The sequence below is a fragment of the Rhinolophus sinicus genome, linkage group LG05, assembly GCF_036562045.2.
Source record: "Rhinolophus sinicus isolate RSC01 linkage group LG05, ASM3656204v1, whole genome shotgun sequence".
Lineage (NCBI taxonomy): Eukaryota > Metazoa > Chordata > Mammalia > Chiroptera > Rhinolophidae > Rhinolophus > Rhinolophus sinicus.
In genome coordinates, this window is record NC_133755.1 from 71,003,887 (window position 1) to 71,021,922 (window position 18,036).

General features: G+C 48.0%; 1 protein-coding gene across 4 annotated transcripts in view; it reads left to right on the plus strand.

Moving 5' to 3' along the window:
• Window positions 1-11,555: 11,555 nt before the first annotated feature.
• Window positions 11,556-18,036, plus strand: part of GPR45 (G protein-coupled receptor 45) — an 86,857-nt gene continuing 80,376 nt past the window's right edge. For 2 of the 4 annotated variants that reach the window (XM_019751703.2, XM_074332474.1), the window contains exon 1: window positions 11,556-11,735. The gene's annotated coding sequence lies outside the window, so the exon portion shown is untranslated. Of the gene's footprint in view, window positions 11,736-11,997; window positions 12,199-18,036 lie in introns of those variants that run through there. The other 2 variants (XM_019751705.2, XM_074332473.1) reach the window with 1 other exon arrangement.

Here is an 18,036-nt window from a genome sequence, read left to right on the forward strand (position 1 = left end):
ACCTGTTTTGTGCTGGCAGAGTGCTAGGACGGTGAGGGCAGCAGGCCTGTGCTGAAAAAGCAGCCAGCAACACACACTGCATGAGGGCCAGCGTCATCGTGCCGGACAGACCCGAGGCTCCACCAGAACTCAGAATTTCCCATAAGGATGGGAGGCAGTAGACCAGGCCTCCGAGAAGGGTATGACTTCCAGAAAGTGGAGAGTGAGTTAGATGAACAAAGGAAAAAGCAGCAAAACGTTTAGGACAAGAAAACCATATGAAAACTATTAGTTAAGGCATTACTTTTCAAATTGTAGATTTGGACCCATCTAGCGGGGTATGAAATCAATTTAGTGGATTTTGTAAAACTAAATAGAACAGAATAGAAAATATCAGAGTGCATTGTGCGTAGTACGGGCAAATACTGTCTCACGAAATTTTTGATGTGGGTTTTGTAGAGGCAGATGCTGTGGTTTTGATAAGAGATAGCTGCTGTGTGGACTAGGTCACAAGAGGAAATACATTTCTTACTGTGGGTCACAGTCCAAAAAAGATTATAAAACTTGGACTGAAAGGAAGCTGCTGTGAACTCATTATAAAACCGTAGAGCCTATCAATCAGTTCCATTACACGTACCTACTTTTCTTGACATACAGGTTCAGGAGCCCTTTGTCCTGTCTCTACATTTATTCACTCTTCACAGCCCCCCTGGGAAGCAGATACTGCTATTATTCCTATTTTATAGATGAGGACCCCGGCACAGAGACGACGACTCTCCCAGGGCCATGCAGCTAGGAAAGGCAGAGTACAGCCTGGAATTCAGCGTGCCCCAACCTCTTTGTTCAGTGTACATCCCAAGGATCCCTGCAAACTATAAGCTTTTTGAAGGCAAGTTCTGTCTCATTGTATCTGGCTTATTTTTCTTTACTGTTTGATATTCCTGTTATCTCTTGCTTTACAAAAATGACTCAAACTTAGTGGCACTAAGAACCCATTTTATGTTGCTCAATGATATTGGGGGTCAGGAATTTGGACAGGGCACCAAGGGGATGACTGGAGTTTCTTCTCTGCGAAGTTTGATGTCTCAGCTGGAAAGACTCAAAGAGCTGGAGGTGACTCGAAGACTGGATGCTGGAATCATCTGGAGGTCTTCATTCACACACCTGGGGCATGGGCTGAGGAGCTTCGAAGGCTGGGACTGTTGACCTGTGCATGTCTCCATGTGGCCTCTCCCTGCTGGATGCCTGGGTTCTCAGTGGGTGTATCCCACGAGGGAGCTCCTTGGAGGGCAAGCATTCCAAACGAGCCCTATGGGAGCTGCATACCTTTTATGATCTGCCCCAGAAGATCCCATATGACCCTCCTGCCATTCTCTAGTGGCTGAAGCAGTCCCAAGCCCATCTAGATTCAAGAGGAGGGGACATAGACCCCCATCTCTTGATGTTTTAATGCTACCTTATATGATGTTGTCAATTTTCTTGGTTTCCAATTAGTGTGTGAAAGCTTCCTTGGTGGGACAACCGGATTTCCTTTGATGTGGACAAGTGGCCTGAATTCCGTGTGATGCATAGGGTGCTTTGTGGTTAATAATCTTCTTTTCATTATAATGATCTGTAGTCTCTATAATAGTAAATGGGCTGGAACCACAGATATATTTACTGCCTTAATCTAGTTGCTAGCATTAGGCTTATCTTAAAGTATTTTCTCTCCATTTGGGCTGAATGTCTTTTTATCTCAGCTTATCTTCAAAGTCAATAAGTTTAGCATTCTTCAATAGCTGGAAGCCCAGATATTATACATTTCCCTTCTATTAATCTTCTGTAAGTTGATCTTTATAGCCAGTTGAGTCCATTCATCACCACAAGTTGTCCTTTCACATTTATATGGTCTCCCATTTAGCTAAAGTCTATTTCTTTATCATGACTAAAGTTCTTTGTCATGTTAATAGTTTATAGAGTTCTTTCTTAGAGCTGGCACAGAGTGTCAGATTGGCCACAAAGAACAAATGGATGCTAATAACGTTCTTTGTTTTGTTTTGTCTTAAACCTAGGATTATTTGGTAAATTTATTCCCAAGAAGACCCATAAGGTCAGAGTATCCCTAGAATAGTCTATGTTCTGTAAGAAGACCTACAGTTTGGCACTTTTCCACATAGTAAAACTGGGCACTATATTTCATCCATTCATCTCATTGTACAAAAATTTCAGTCTTGATTTTATTTACCTACATCATCCCTAATTGATACAGGCAGAGTACATCATGTGCTTTAAAAAAATCAATAAAATCCAAAGGATTTTGTGAGCTAGGAAAGGAAAAGAGAGAGTTGTAAGTGAGGGAAGGGAAGCGGGAGAGAGGTGGGAAAGGTTGGTTCTCTTCAGGAAAAAGTCACTGAAATCCAGAGCCAGACCAGAGGAACTATGCTTTCCCATTTCAAGGATGAAAACATGGAGCAACCAGCTGGTGAAGATTCGGAATCAGAACATCATAAACAGTGTGACTGGGATGCCTCAGCCCAGGAGCATGTCCTTTCCTCTTCAGGTCCTGCCCTGCCCCAAGGAAGGACTGGCAGGTGTGCAGGTTTGAGTCACCTGTGCTACTTGCAGGGCTGGCTGCAAGACATGGAAATCCTGGCCTGGGCCGAACTCCCTTGGGAGGACGGTCTATGATCTGTGTGGAGATTAGAGGAAGCACTCTGCACCAGTGCTGGCTTGGGCAATACATAGGATGTTATGGGGATGTAATGGGAATGCTGACATGCTGGTTAGGATCCCAGCTCTCAGTACCTTGACAGTCTAGTTGGACCGCTACAACATGCACAGCAACCCACAGCTCTAATCACTAATACAGGGCAGGGCCAAGAGCTCAGACTGTGTCTTCCCTCTGCCAGAAATCTTCAGGGGCGACTTCAAAGATGCCAGGAGGCTTGGCGAGGCAGAAGAGGGGCCATCATGTTCCATTAATTCAGACCAGTCTGGCTGGGGTGAGTGGACAGAGAATGAACACTTTCCTTCGGCATCTCAAAGGTCATTTCCCAGAGCCATGACAGTAAGGAAACCCACAGGATTTGGGAACTTCACTGTGGCCTCCAGTAAGCACCTGTACCCCTGTCCCGGCCTTCTGTCAAGGAGAGAAGGGCCACTTTGTCGTGTGTACTTTCTGTTCCTACTGCACCAGAAAGTGGCCTGGGTCCTTTCTGTCTGCTTCAAGTAAGCTGTGAATCCTCTGAAGCAGTGGTCCTTCTGGGTGTAAATCACTGTGCTCCTCCCACTTACAGAGTACAAGCAGCGTGACTGCTCCGAGGACCTTCCCAACCTTTCTGTGCCAGGCACTGGACACGTAAAAATGCCTCCTGGCTGCCCGAGTAGACAGGTTTGAATGACAACCCCATTTTGGTCTCATTGAGGAAACAGGCACAGAGATGTCAAATTCACAAGGCTAACAAGAGGCGTAGCATTCAAGGCCAGGCAGTGTGAGTCCAGAGTCTGCATCGTAACTGCTCTGCGGTGCTACCTCCTAGTGGTGCTCCCAAAGCCACATACCAATGGGCACACCTCAGCGCTGCCACTAGAGAGATTAGGTCAGCTGAGTGTCCAGATACCCTGGGCACAGTGGTTCATTCTGGAAATATGCTCTTCTAAGGTACAGCTGAGAGTCCGTTGCCAGCCCATGCTTGCACGGGTCTTAAACACAGAGCTTCTTCCCGGGAAAAGAAGGCCCACTGTCTACCTTGGCTCTCCTGCTACGCTCAGGTCCCAGAATGTCTCGCAAACCAGAGGGAAAGCCAGCTCACCTGATGGGGGCTGCACCAGCAGAATCCTGAGGATCCCACCCAAGGGGCTACAAGGGACACCTCAGTCGAGCCCTGTAGTCCGTAACCTGTACTTGGGTTCAGATGACGGCCTGTCATGCAGGGTGGCATGTGGGGTCTCTAGTCCCGCTCCCCACATAAGAATGCAGGACATGGTGAGGCCAAAAAGGAACACCCATGGAGCCACAGATAGGGGAGTCATACCACTATCATCTCACTGGAGGCTGGGTTGAAGACACAGGAGTCAGGAGCCACACAATCCGCAACCTGTCATCCACGTGTCTCTGCCAACCAACCTCACTTGCTACCTGCACTCCGCCCCTCTGCAATCCGTAATCCATACTCCACCATGCCACACCACTATACCACCCTTTGCTATCTTAGCCGCGGCAGTTAAATTAGTGGCCAATGGCTCACTGGTTACAGCTGACGGCCAACTAGCCACAGCTGATGGCCATCCAATCACAGTTGATGGCCATTTACTACCTGAGCCAGCACCTTTCCACATGAGGCCGAGAGCCTGGAAACTGCACTCCTGGCTCTGTCCCCACACGGCCTGTGAGAATTGGATTGAAACCCCTGGAATGTAAATCAAAACTCTATGCGAGCATTTGTCTGGAAGGATAGGCTTCAGTCATATTCTTCAGGAGGACTGGGACACAGTAAGGAGTGTCTGGCCCTTGGTAGCTCAGTGTAGTCTAATGTTCTATCAGCTACTGCAGGTCAGCAGTGATTTGTCACAACTCTGGTCTACAACCAGCTTTGGCAGAAGTAGGGCCCTCACCAAAGCTGAGCAACATAGGTAAAGCACTAAACATAGACCTGGCAAATTATAACTGCTCAAGGAATAACCGTCTGCTGTTCATAAATCATAGTCAGCTGACATTAAGGAATTGTCTTGATTTTGTAAGTTGGGGTAATGATATTGTGATCATGTTTTTTTAAAAGTCCTTAGTTAGTCTCTGTGATAGGGAGAAAGGGGAAGCAGAAGAATGGAGTGCAGCCACTATGGAGAATAGTATGGAGTTTCCTTTAAAAATTAAGAATATAACTAACCTCTTCTGGGTATTTACCCAAAAAACATGATAATACTTTGTAAAGATATATGTACCCCTCTGCTCATTGTTAATATTATTTACAATAGCCAAGACATGAAAACAACCGAAGTGTCCATTGACAGATAAATGGATAAAGAAAATGTGACATATATATATATCACATCTATATATATAAAGCATAGCTATTAAAAAAAAAGATGAAATAGTGCCATTTGCAGCAACGTGGATGGATCTTGAGGGTATTATCCTAAGTAAAATAAGTCAGATGGAAACAGACAAAGAACATTATTTCACTCTGTGGGGACAGAGCCCCAGAGAGCAGTTTCTAGGCTCTCGGCCTCACGTGGAAAGGTGCTGGCTCGGGTAGTAGATGGCCGTCAGCTGTGGCTAGTTGGGCATCAGCTGTGGCTCTTGAGCCATTAGCCACTAATATAACTGCCATGGCTGCGTTAGGGAGGGAAGTCGAGGAGAGAGTTGGTCGGTTGGCAGAAAGCGGACAGCAGGTCACACGTCGTGTGAACCCAGCCTCCAGTGAGACTATAGCGGTATGACTCCCCTACCTATGGCTCCGTGGGTGTTCCTTTTTGGCCTAGACATATCCTACATTCTTATGTGGGGAGCGGGAGCAGAGGCCCCGCAGGCCGCCCTGCACGACAAATGGCGCAGCGAGCAGGGTATGGCACTGGCCAAAACTCTCCGAAGGATGGTGGAGCAGTTTGTGCGTGTGGAAACGCAGTCTCGGGAAGCCCATGAGGAGCCGCGCCAGAGACGGGGAGCACAGTCTTCCTGGGAGAGACTTGACCCCTCCGTGAATTGGTGGTCCTCTAGAATCTCCGGATGGCATGCCTCCCTGTTGGCCATAGCAGACATTACCGGCTTTTTGGTGGGCTGCTGCTGTGGCTCCGAGGGTTGTGGACATCTTACACGGAGGCCTCCACCCACTCAGACACCTGGCATGGCGAGCAAGATTCCAGCCAGGTAGGAATGGCGTCTGACTCTGGGCAGGAGGACGTGTGGCCCCCACACAGTGTGGTGTTCGGTGGCCACTGTTCTCAGGAGTTGGGCCCCCAAGGAGGGGTGGGAGGACATGGACGGCTCTCCGGCCAGTGTGGAGAGGGCCCTGCAGGCTCTGGCTGAACGGTTGCCCGAGGAGGAGAAGGCTACAGCCGGCCACGTGGGCTGGATGTTCCTCACTGCCTGAGTCTCAACACGGAAAGTGCGCTTAATGAAATGGCCAAGGTGCCGGACCAGGTGTCCCAGTTGGAAGCGCTGGAAGCCCGGGTCTGCCTGTTAGAAGAGGGGCCCCACAGTGGAGACTCTGAGGCAGAGCAGAGGAAGTGAGTGGAGACAATGTAGCTCCCAACCCCCAATCTTGAAGCAAAGGGTAAAACGTGAGCAACCTTTGGGCCCCGGGGGCGTTGCTGCCGGCAACCCAGCTGTGACTGAGTTCACGACCTACACCCCATACACTCCCACTGAGTTGCAGGAACTGGGGAGGCAGTACAGACAGTGCCCTGGAGAGCCAGTCTCGGCTTGGCTATTACGTTTATGGGATGAGGGAGCAGACAACATTCTCTGCTCCCCAGGAGAGATGGAAAAGCTAGCCTTCGTGACAGTGCATCCATCCCTGCGACAAAGGTTACAGAACTGCCATAGGTTGTCCCAAAACCAGGGCAACCATTCTCTAATGGCGTGGCTCACTGCTGCGGTACGCACCGTATGGGGACAGGCTGGCGAGCTGCCAGACCCTGTGAGTCAATGGCAGTCATATACGGAACTTACGCAAATAATCCGTGAAATGGGTATGAGACATGCTATTTTTAACCTTAACTTGCAGGGGCCGGATAACGAGCTTTCTACAGCGAGCATGAGACATATGGTTTTGGATACTGCACCTGCGAGTGCTTTTGGATCCTTGGTTGCTATTCTTACACTGTATGTAGGGCGACGGATCCATGAAGTTACAACTGCCATGGCCACCCTAGGGGATGTTGAAAGCCAGAGGCGAAGGAAGTTAAGACAGGAGGTCCGAGCAGTCGAGACCTGGAAGTCCAAACCAAAGGTAAAGGGGCGAGGTCGCGGGCCTCAGAGAGTAACATGCGCACAGATGTGGCGTGATCTCGTGGCAGCAGGGGTCGATTCGAAGAAAATAGACCGACAACGCAATGCACTCCTGCTGGAAATTTGCAAACACTGGTGTCCGGAACAGCAATTCCGGAGAAGCATAAAGGAGGAGTCTGGGAAAGCGCAACCCATGTCCCTCCAGGACTTCATGCAGTCACTTGAGGCCGAATCCTTCCAGCTTGATTAGTGGTGGGGCCAAGGTACCTGGTCAGGGTCAGAGGGGACGAGCAGGGACCGGAGGCTCCACATGGAACTGTCCATACATTCATCCCCTTCTAATGTGCAGAGGGTTTTTAGCCCTAGTTGACACTGGTGCTGACTGCAGTCTCGTTTACGGGAACCCAGAACTGTTCCCTGGACCAGCAATCTGTATTGATGGCTACGGGGGAAAAACTGTGACGGTGAAAGCCGTTTCCTTACCACTGGGTATAGGAAGACTACCCCCTCGTACCTAAAAGGTTTATGTCTCCCCCATTCCAGAGTATATTCTAGGGGTGGACGTGCTACATGGCCTCAGCTTACAGACGTCGGTAGGAGAGTTCCGTCTCCGGATCCGGGTGGTGAAAGCGGTGACATGCAGGCATGCTCACCACCCTCCTCAAGTGTTGCCACAGCCCTGGCACGTGGTTACAGTGCGACAGTACCACCTGCCAGGAGGACAGGAGGAGATTGGTCGTACAATATTGGAATTGAAAAAGACACATATAGTGAGGCCAACGCACAGTCCCTTTAACTCCCCAGTATGGCCTGTCAAGAAGCCAGATGGGACCTGGCGAATGACTGTGGACTATAGGGGGTTAAATAAGGTGACACCACCTTTGCATGTGGCAGTACCTTCAGTACACGATTTGATGGATCATCTGACTGTCCGCCTGGGAATGTATCACTATGTAGTGGACTTGGCCAATGCTTTTTTCTCCATTGACATCGTACCCGAGCGTCAAGAGCAGTTTGCTTTTACGTGGGATGGGCGGCAGTGGACTTTTCAAGTCCTTCCGCTAGGATACTTGCACAGCCCCACTATCTGCCACGGGCTCGTGGCCCAGGATTTGGCACAGTGGGATTGCCCATCCTCTGTGGCCTTGTTTCATTATGTCGATGATATTCTATTAACATCAGATTCTCTTTCTGATTTAGAGCAAGCAGCTCCCTCTCTTCTCCACTACCTGAAGTCACGCGGCTGGGCGGTGAATGAGGAAAAGGTCCAAGGCCCTGGTTTACCTGTCAAGTTTTTGGGTGTTGTGTGGTTGGGTAAGACAGAGGTCATACCTGAGGTGATTATTGATAAGATACAAGGCTTTCCCGGCCGACCAAGGTCTCCCAACTGCAGACGTATTTGGGTCTGCTATGATATTGGCGGGTGTTTGTACCCCATTTGGCACAAATGGCAAGGCCCTTGTACAATATGATAAAAAAAAAAAGACGGCCTCATGGGATTAGAGAGAGGCTATAGAGCAAGCCTTCGTTGCCACGAAATGGGCAGTGCAGTAGGCACAGGCTCTGCAAGTGGCAGACCCCAGCTGCCCATTTGCACTTGATGTTCACGTAACCCAAGAGGGGTACGGATGGGGCCTCTGGCAACGGCAGGAGTATCTCCAGTTGCCAGTGGGATTTTGGTCCCAATTATGGAAAGGAGCGGAGGTCCGCTACTCTCTAATAGAGAAACAGCTGGCCGCTGTGTATGCAGCCCTAGTGGCCACAGAAGCCATCACAGGAACGGCACGGGTGTTGGTTGGAACAACCTATCCTGTCCAGGGGTGGGTGCGTACGTGGACCCAGGGACCCAAAACAGGGGTGGCACAGACCACCACCCTCGCCAAGTGGGGTGCCTACTTGGAGCAACATAGCACCCTTAGTTCAAGCCCTTTGAGCACAGAACTACAACAGGTCCTGGGGCCTGTGGAGCTTGTAGCCCAGGCAGAGCCAAGCACTCTGCCTAGAGGGGAGGACTTGGAGCCCTCGCCCTACAAAGAAGGACAGTCCCCAGTACCTGAGGATGCCTGGTTTACCGATGGTTCTAGCCAAGGGGCTGCAGCTGTTTGGACGGCTATTGGTGTGCTGCCCAAAACAGACACCATTTGATTTGATACAGGGACGGGCCAGAGTAGCCAGTGGGCTGAGCTACAAGCTGTGCAGATGATAATCAGTCACGAGCCCAGGCCCCTAGTTATTTGTACTGACAGCTGGGCGGTGTTCCGGGGCCTAACGTTGTGGCTGCCTACATGCAACACCAAAACTTGTTGGTAGGACACCGTCCACTGTGGGGTCAAGCCATGTGGCAGGACCTCTGGGACCTAGGGCAGAGAAAGGAGGTGACCCTAATGCATGTCACAGGTCACTCCCCCTTAGTGTCCCCAGGTAATGATGAAGCAGATGCCCTAGCACGGGTCCGATGGTTAGAACGGGCTCCTGCCACTGATGTTGCCCATTGGCTGCATAGGAAATTGCAGCACGCTGGAAGCCGAACCATGTGGCAGGTGAGCAGACGCTGGGGCCTGCCTTTGAAATGGCAGGAGATAGCAGATGCCTGCTATGACTGTGCCGTCTGTGCCCAGGACAGCCCCCAAAGGCGGAGGCTCCCCTGGGAGACACAGCAGATTACACGAGGGAGGGTGCCCCTCACTCGCTGGCAAGTGGATTACATTGGACCCCTTTCTAAGGCCTGCAATGTGATGTATACGTTTACAGCAGTGGACACTGCTACAGGGCTGATGTTTGCTTGGCCGTGTCCGGCTGCGGATCAGCAGCATACAGTGGTCGCTCTTACACGGCTGTGCGCCCTCTATGGTTGCCCCCAAATCATTGAGAGTGACAGGGGTACCCATTTTACGGGGCAAGAAGTGCAGTGCTGGGCTGCCAGGATGGACGTGCAATGGTTGTTTCATGCTCCGTATAACCCACAAGCAGCTGGCATGATTGAACGCTATAATGGCCTTTTGAAGCAAGGTCTCCGGGTGTCAAAACACCCTCCCACGATGCGTGACTAGGCCTCGCGTCTATGGGATGTCCTGAGAGTCCTGAATGAGAGACCATGGAAGGGAGGGCCCGCACCAGTAGAAGCTCTGCTATATCGAACGGCTGCTCCATGCAATTACAAGTTACCACCAGTGAGACTGTTAAAGCCAGGCTACCGCAGAAATGGGAACATTTTGCTGCCAGCACCCACATGCTTGAAAGCAGGGGAACGGCAGCAATGGACTTGGCCCTGGCAGGTCAAAAGTCCCCACTGTGGATGGTTGGGTCTGACAGCCCCATGGGGGGCTGGTTTGACCCATGATTTGCAAGTGACACCAGGGGTGGTGGCTGAGTGGCCACCGCAAGTGACTGTAGTATACGGAGGTCCCAATACCGGGATGATTTTGCGGGAACCTATGTGCTCTCACTATGGCCTATTGTGGGGTCCCCTGTTCTGTTACATGTTGAAACTATGCAAGGGACCCCAAGAACTGCCATAAAGGTCTGGTACCACAAACCACGAAAGGTGCCAGTGGCAGCGACCCTCCTTTCCCAGGACAAAAAGCTAGTGTGTATCCTCCCAGATGGAAAGGATTTGCCATTGTTGGTTCCTAAGACTAATGTTTCTTTTCGTCCATAGGTGCCGATAGGCTAATATGGCACAGGGACCCTCGCGGAAGACACTTGTCACGTAGATTGTGAGGCGAGACCCTGTAGGGGTGGAGTGTGGGGATAGAGCCCCAGAGAGCAGTTTCCAGGCTCTCGGCCTCACGTGGAAAGGTGCTGGCTCGGGTAGTAGATGGCCATCAGCTGTGGCTAGTTGGCCGTCAGCTGTGGCTCTTGAGCCATTGGCCACTAATATAACTGCTGCGGCTGCGTTAGGGAGGGAAGTCGAGGAGAGAGTTGGTCGGTTGGCAGAAAGTGGACAGCAGGTCACACGTCGTGTGAACCCAGCCTCCAGTGAGACTATAGCAGTATGACTCCCTACCTATGGCTCCGCGGGTGTTCTTTTTTGGCCTCACCATGTCCTGCGTTCTTGTGTGGGGAGCGGGAGCAGAGACCCCGCAGGCCACCTCGCACAACACACTCATATGGAGAATATAAAACAAAAAAGTAGTAAACGAACTAATGAAACAAACAAACATAAACTCATAAGCACAGACAACAGAATGTGGTTACCAGAGAGGAAGGGGGCGGGGAGAGGGCAAAGTGGATAAAGAGAGTGAGGTTAAATACATGGTGATGGAAGGAGACTAGACTTTGCATGGTGAGCACGCAATAGAGTACACAGACATCAAATTATAACGTACCCCTGCAATTTATATAATGTTTTTAACCAATGTTATCTCAATACATTTAATAAAGAAATTAAGAAGTGTTGACAACCTTTGAAGCTGGAGCTGAGCACTTATGGGTTCGTTATACCATTTATTCTCTCTACTTTTAAAAAAATTCCATAATAAAAAAGTTTTAAAAATAAAAATAAATCAAAGTGACTATAACAAGATGCAAAGGACTGAGACAAGCAGAAGCGTTACTTCCCTCACAAAGAAAAGCCTACCCGGACTCCCCGCGGGAAGTAGGGGGGGGGTGGCCTGGGCTCATCCCCACCCTCCAGCCTGACCCATCCCGATAGGAAGGAAACAAGCAAGATGTGGGCGTCCCTCTTCCAGGACTCCGGATCCCGGCATTCTCCTCCTCGCTTGCCTCTCACTAGCTCAGGGTCTGGGCACTTTACCTCCCCGGGGGCAGTTCTACTCTTCCTAAAACGGCTGCACCGTCAGGAGAGGTGTGCCAGCATGGAAAGGAGGTAGGTGGGCGTGCGTCCAGAGTTGTACAGGTGAGGCAGAGTCTGGCATTTTCCTAAGATTGCTCGGGGGACACGGGGGTGGATGGAGCGGATCGTGATGAGGAAGAAGAAATGAACACACCCGTCTCCCTTCCTCCTTCCCTTCCTCTTCCTCTCACCCCGCCCCCCTAGGGGCGGTACCCTGGTCCCTTGGGGAAGGTTTTCGGGCTGAGGACCCGGGAGGACGAGCCCTGGAGTGTGGCGGGCCGGGGGAGGTGGCTTGGGTCTGGGCCGCGGCAGCCGGGTGGCCTGCGCCGCAGCAGCCCCTCCCCCGCTCCCCTCCCCCTCCTCTCCCTCCTCCTCGTCTCCCCATCCCCGCCCCCCCTCCCGGTCCCCGGCAGTCGCGGCTCGAGGAGCAGCCGGCGGCGCAGCGGCCGCGTAGCTTTTGTCTTCGGGCCGCGGGGCGGCGGGGCCCAGCACAGGCGTAAGTGACTGGCGGCCGGGCCGCCGGGGGCTCGGCGGGCAGCCTCCCGAAGATCGGGGCGCACCCTGCGGGGGATGCTGGGCTCCAAGTCGTCCCGTGGCGCACGGCCCAGGAGGGGGATTCGGCGGGCGAGGAGGTGCAGGGCTGGGGGGCGAGGCGGTGCAGGCTCGTGGGGCGCAGGGAGCGCGGAGGGGCCATCGCTGAGAGGGGCCACTGCCGAGTGGGCGCAAGCGGCGGAGGGGCGCGGGGAGCGCGGAGCTGCCGGGCTCGGGCAGGGGTGCAGGCTCACAGGGCGCCGCAGCCTTGTGCCCGCGGACGTGCGAATTGGGTGCAAATCCTGTCGGCTCTGTTTCTCCGGGCAGAGGCCACGCGGGGACGGAGGAGGCAGAGAGGACAGGCAGTGATGGAGAAACGGGAGAGGAGCTGGCCGGCGTCACCATCATCACCACCGTCACCACCATCACCATCACTGACCGTCGGCCATCCCGGCTCCCCCGACCTCCCCTCCTCTCTCATTTCCCTGTGCCATGCCAACTTTATCAGATTATTTCCTTTTCACTGGTAACACTTTGAAAAAGCGACAGCCCCTCACATTAAGAATAAGTGTATCTGCTGTGGGACATTCTGTCATCGTTGGTTTGCCGGTTACCTCAGTTTTCACATCAGAAAAAGGGGCACAGTGATTCTTCATTACTCATAGGCAGACTGAGATGGCTGGGATGCTTTCAGTTTGGCTAATCCTGGTACTGAAAGGGTTTTATATGTTTTTAAATTTATTTTCTCTCAGTTGGTGATGATGATGATGATGATGATGATACACTAATGTCTTCATTAAGTTAGCTAATCAGGAGTATCACAATTTTCTCTCCTTGGATTTTAGAGTGTCAAAATACTCGTAGCAAACAGAGACATTAGGAACATGAAACTTTGACTAAAATACTGCTTTCCTTGACAAATAAAAGCAGCAAAATATGTACTTTTGTAGAAAAATCACCTGAGGACTGGAAGTAATGACTGTCCTCTGAAATGTAGTAAGTGCCCTGTTAGTGGTTAGTGGCTCTAGAGCTCATTATTTTGGGTGCATATAGTGTCCCCAGGGTGTTTGTCACCTGACCTGAAGATTGTTTTAATTGCTGTGTTTCAAAAGTGGCATTTACCTTGTCCCAGGGAGTAGTCAGAACATAGTTCAACAGAGCCGGCCGGACTAACTGGAAGCCAGCATGAGAGAGAACAGGGACCTTCTCCTTATGAAAAGTTAACGTACAGAAAACAAGCTCCCAAGCCCTCTGCCCCTGTGCCTACAGGTTAAAAAAGGAAACTTGAACTTCTGTGTTGCGTGTTCTAACCTAAGAAAGACAACTAGACAATCCTACATTTCTTGACATGCTTGGAAAAATTTCTTCCTCCAAAAGGATTGCAGGACTCCTTTTTAATAGTGAAGGAGTCCCCCCTATGGAATGGGTCATCCTTTGTCCAATTCCTACAATTCAAGAAGGAGAAAAGTAATATTAACTGTAATGTGGACCTAGCTGTACAGCAGTTGTCATCAGTAGTTTAAGATACCTCAAACATTGAAATATAACTATGCATCCTGAACTCAAACCTCTCTATGTTGTGAAATGGGAGTTTTAAATACGCCTAGTATATGTACAGAAAATGACTTGGAAATAATTTATTTCCCTCAAAATATTTCAGGGCCTCAAATTTAACTAAAGCAGAGTCAATCTAAAACAATCTCATTTTCAGAACAAAGACTTAAAGAATTATTCACCATGTTTGTAATTCTGGATCTTTGAGAAATATCTAGCATCTTAAGGAACTTTGACGCCTTTGGTTGTTATCGAATTCTATTGTTATATCCCTCATGAATTGTTTTAGCCCATATGAATATTTATATCCCCATATGAATTGTACTGTAATTTAAAAATAATGCATTTATTTTTATTGGGGAATGATTACATACAAAAAATTCACAGCTCTTCAGTGTATAGCTTGGTGAATTTGTACCTATGTATACCCCTATCTAACATCCTCTAATATTGTATAACAAGACATACAATATTTCCATCATCCCCGAGTGTCCCCTCAAGAGCCCCTTTCTAGACATAACCACCACTCTGACTGCTGTCAACCAGAAAAATAATTTCTTCTAAAATATTTAAAACATAATTTCTTTTAGATTTCCCCCCACTAAATCTGGTTGGCCTATTCCTTTAGCACATATAACTAAGTCCAGGCCCTGAGCCCAGCACTGTGTAGACATGAGCCTTCCCCTGGAGAGGCAAATTAGGCAGATAATTAAACAAAATGGGTAATACCATATGTGCAGATGCAGAGGGTTTGGGGAATTCAAGGTAGGCTCTATCCCAAATTTGGGGGGTGTTTTGTGTTTTTTTTGAGGGGACAAGGGAAGGCTTCTTGGAGGATGTAAATTTTTAAGTTGGAAACTGAAAAATGAGTAGAAGATATTTAGCTAAAACATGTAGTAAGAAGAAAAAAAGTATTGCAGGTGGAAGCAACATCATGAGTCATGGCTCAGAAATAAGAGCATGAGGGTTCGAGGAATAAAATTAACTCTGGGTAATTGGAGTAGAGGGCTGTGGGGAAGAGTGAAATACAGCTGGAGAGATAGTAGGGACCCAAACAGAAAGGCTAAGGCCATGGGCTTTGCTCTAAGGTCAAGGAGAACCTGTGGACAGTCGATGGTGGGTGTGGCAGGATGAGATCTGATTTCTCAGCTGACTACTGTGTGGTGGGGAGCCTGGCTGAGAGACTGAGGTGGCAATGGGGGAAATGGATGGACTTGAGAAAGATTTAGAAGGTAAAATCAACACAACTTGGTGTTTGACAGGCGAGGATTCAAGGATGACCCTTAAGTTTCTTATATTTTACAAAATAGGTGGATGACAGGTACCATTGGAAACATACGGGAAGAATCTAGTTTATATAATATCCTTCTTTGATATATTCCTTTCCAAATACACTTAATTTCAGTGCCAGTTAGGCTGTAACATTTAGGTAGAAATATCTACTAGGAATTTGTAACAAATATTTATCAAGCACATTCTACTGTGTTTCCCCGAAAATATGACCTAGCCGGACAATCAGCTCTAATGCGTCTTTTGGAGCAAAAATTAATATAAGACCCGGTCTTATACTATATTATATTATATAGGACCTAGTCTTATAGTAAAATAAGATGGAGTCTTATATTAATTTTTGCTCCAAAAGACGTATCAGAGCTGATTGTCCGGCTAGGTCTTATTTTCGGGGAAACACGGTATATGCCAGGCATGCTCTGATCCCTTGGGGTGCAACTGTGAACAAGACAATGAACGGTGCCCTTGTGAAGTTCACATTTTATCAGGCTGGAGCTGCTGCCTGGGAGCTGCCAGGTAGAAGTGTTGACAAAAGGCTTCACAGTGAATGAGGTTGCTCAGTAAGATATCAGGGAAAGAGCAGAAGACTAAGCTCAAACCCCGGGGAATATTAGGATATTAAAATGAAGAAAAAGAGAGATGGCCACCGGGGAAAGTAAGAACTGTGGTATTTAAAAGTCAAGGGAGTGGTTCCCAGTGTCACATGCAGCTGAGAAGTTATGTAGGATGAGGACAAGAGATGGTCTATTATTGGTGCTTCTCACAGTGGGGTCCCCAGACCACCATCAGCAGCAGTATCCCCAGGAATTGAGAAATGCAAATTCTTGGGTTGCACCCCAGACCTACCAAATCTGCATCTGAAACAGTGGGACCAGCAGTCTTTTAAGCAGCCTTCCAGGTGATTCTGATAAAAACTAGAGTTGGAGAGTCCCTGCTCTATTGCATGAATTGATACGGAAGTCATTGGTGCCTGGAAAACTTGGTGAAAGTAATTTCACTGGGGTTACATCCTGTTTGGGCAAATTTTTAAAAATTTTAATAGGAAGTTACAGTTTTGTTTTATTCTTTATTTAGGAGTTTCAAATGTTTTATTTCTGCATGTTTGAGTTTTTTTTCCTTTCTCTTATTTACTGGTTGATAATAGATTCATATTTTGTTTCATATTGTTCTGTATGATTTTTGAAGTTTTGTTTTTCTCTACTTTGAAACACATTCCTTTTTGGGGTCTCAATATGTTAGGCCACCTGCATCATTGATAATTGGTTCATTGCCCTCAACCCTGAAATTGAGGAATTAAAATACCCAAACAGAGTGCAATCATGATGACAAGTGGATCTCAACTCTGAATGGCAGCCTTAGGAAACACCTAGATGTTTAAATTAGCTCTTCCAGAAAGTCCCAAGACGCTATCAGGGATATAATTCTAACTATTTGAACTTATTACTCATGTGAAGTAATTGTAAGTGTACCCTTTTCATCTAAAGTAATCCAACAACATAACCATAATTATTGTACTTCTAATGTACTTGTGAAGCAGAGGACTCTTATTAACCAGGTCTTTTCCTGATGCTTTTGTTGTCTGGCTCTCAAGTATTTTATTTCATTTGACAGGAGGAATGAGAGCATATTACTATGTTTTACTATCATCAGGGAAAATCTATGGTAGATTCTCAGATGAGAAGAAACTGATGCAGATATTACTCTTATTGCCATCTCTGTTAAAAATGAGTATTTTTCTTTTTATAAGAATAAAAATTGGTAGGTAGTTCCAGTGACAAGCACAAAGAAAGTTGTCAAATGTTGAGTGGATGGATGGATGGATGGATGGATGGATGGATGGATGGATGGATAAATGAATGGGTAGGTAGAAGAGTGATAGATAAAAAGGTAGCCTGAGAGAGTTGTTCTACCTAAAAAGGCAAAAGCATTCATTTTAAAAATATTGTTCCCCCTGAAGGAGGTACAGTGAAGTGAGCTGAAGACTTAGAGGTTTTAGTGATGCCCCTTATTTCTAATGTGATCATGTACAAATCCTCTAACATCTCTGAGCTCCTTGCGTTAAAGGATGGCATCAGTCACCTGCTGCCAGGTTTGTCGTCAGGACCAGAGAGTATAATGACTATGAATGTATTGTTAAAATTGTAAGTGCTATAGGAATGAATAATTTCTACTATGTGTGGTTAGATAATGGGTTGTAGTTTGATGTTGCTTTTAAATATGTTAGGACTGCACTTTTGTTCAGCAGCTTTCGGGACGTCCAAGTCATTCCTTGTGCCAGCCCACACCCGTTTTGCCAGGCTCCTTTACTCCTATCTGAATAAGGCGATGCAGTGATCTTTGATTTAATACAATGTTTTCCCACATGTGGGATGCATCATAGAAGCACATGTCGCCAGCGTGTCAAACCTTTGATTTATCAATTAAAATAAGAAAAAAACGCACAGAAATAAAGTCAACTTAAATTTGCTGTAAGGGGAAATATTGGATAAATTATGTCATCGAGAAAACATCCAGCCTAAAAGAAAGCCTATTAGACTTTACTTGAGCCAAACTGATGACAGTTACCAGGAAGCAAAAATCTCAACGGATTGAGAAAAGGCTTCGCAAAATGGCGGTTTGCAGCATATTTTATTCATAGACTCAAAGGAGGAGAGTTACATGAAATTCATTGGTGGTAGATTAAGAGGATGGGAGAAAGCAAAGCGGGAAAATCTCTGGGATTGGATAAAAGTAAATTGGAGAGACAGGTACTTCTTTTATATAGGTGAGTACAGGATAGTTAATAGTTCACTTTTTACAGCACATAGAGATGGTAATCGGGGGACAAGAATAATAATGAGGGATTCTGTGGTTTCCTGCTCTAGTCCAGAAAAAGGGATTACTGACATTCCAAGGCTGTCATTTTAGGTGCAAATGGACAATACACAGGCTCACTTAAGGTGAAGACTGACTTTATGAA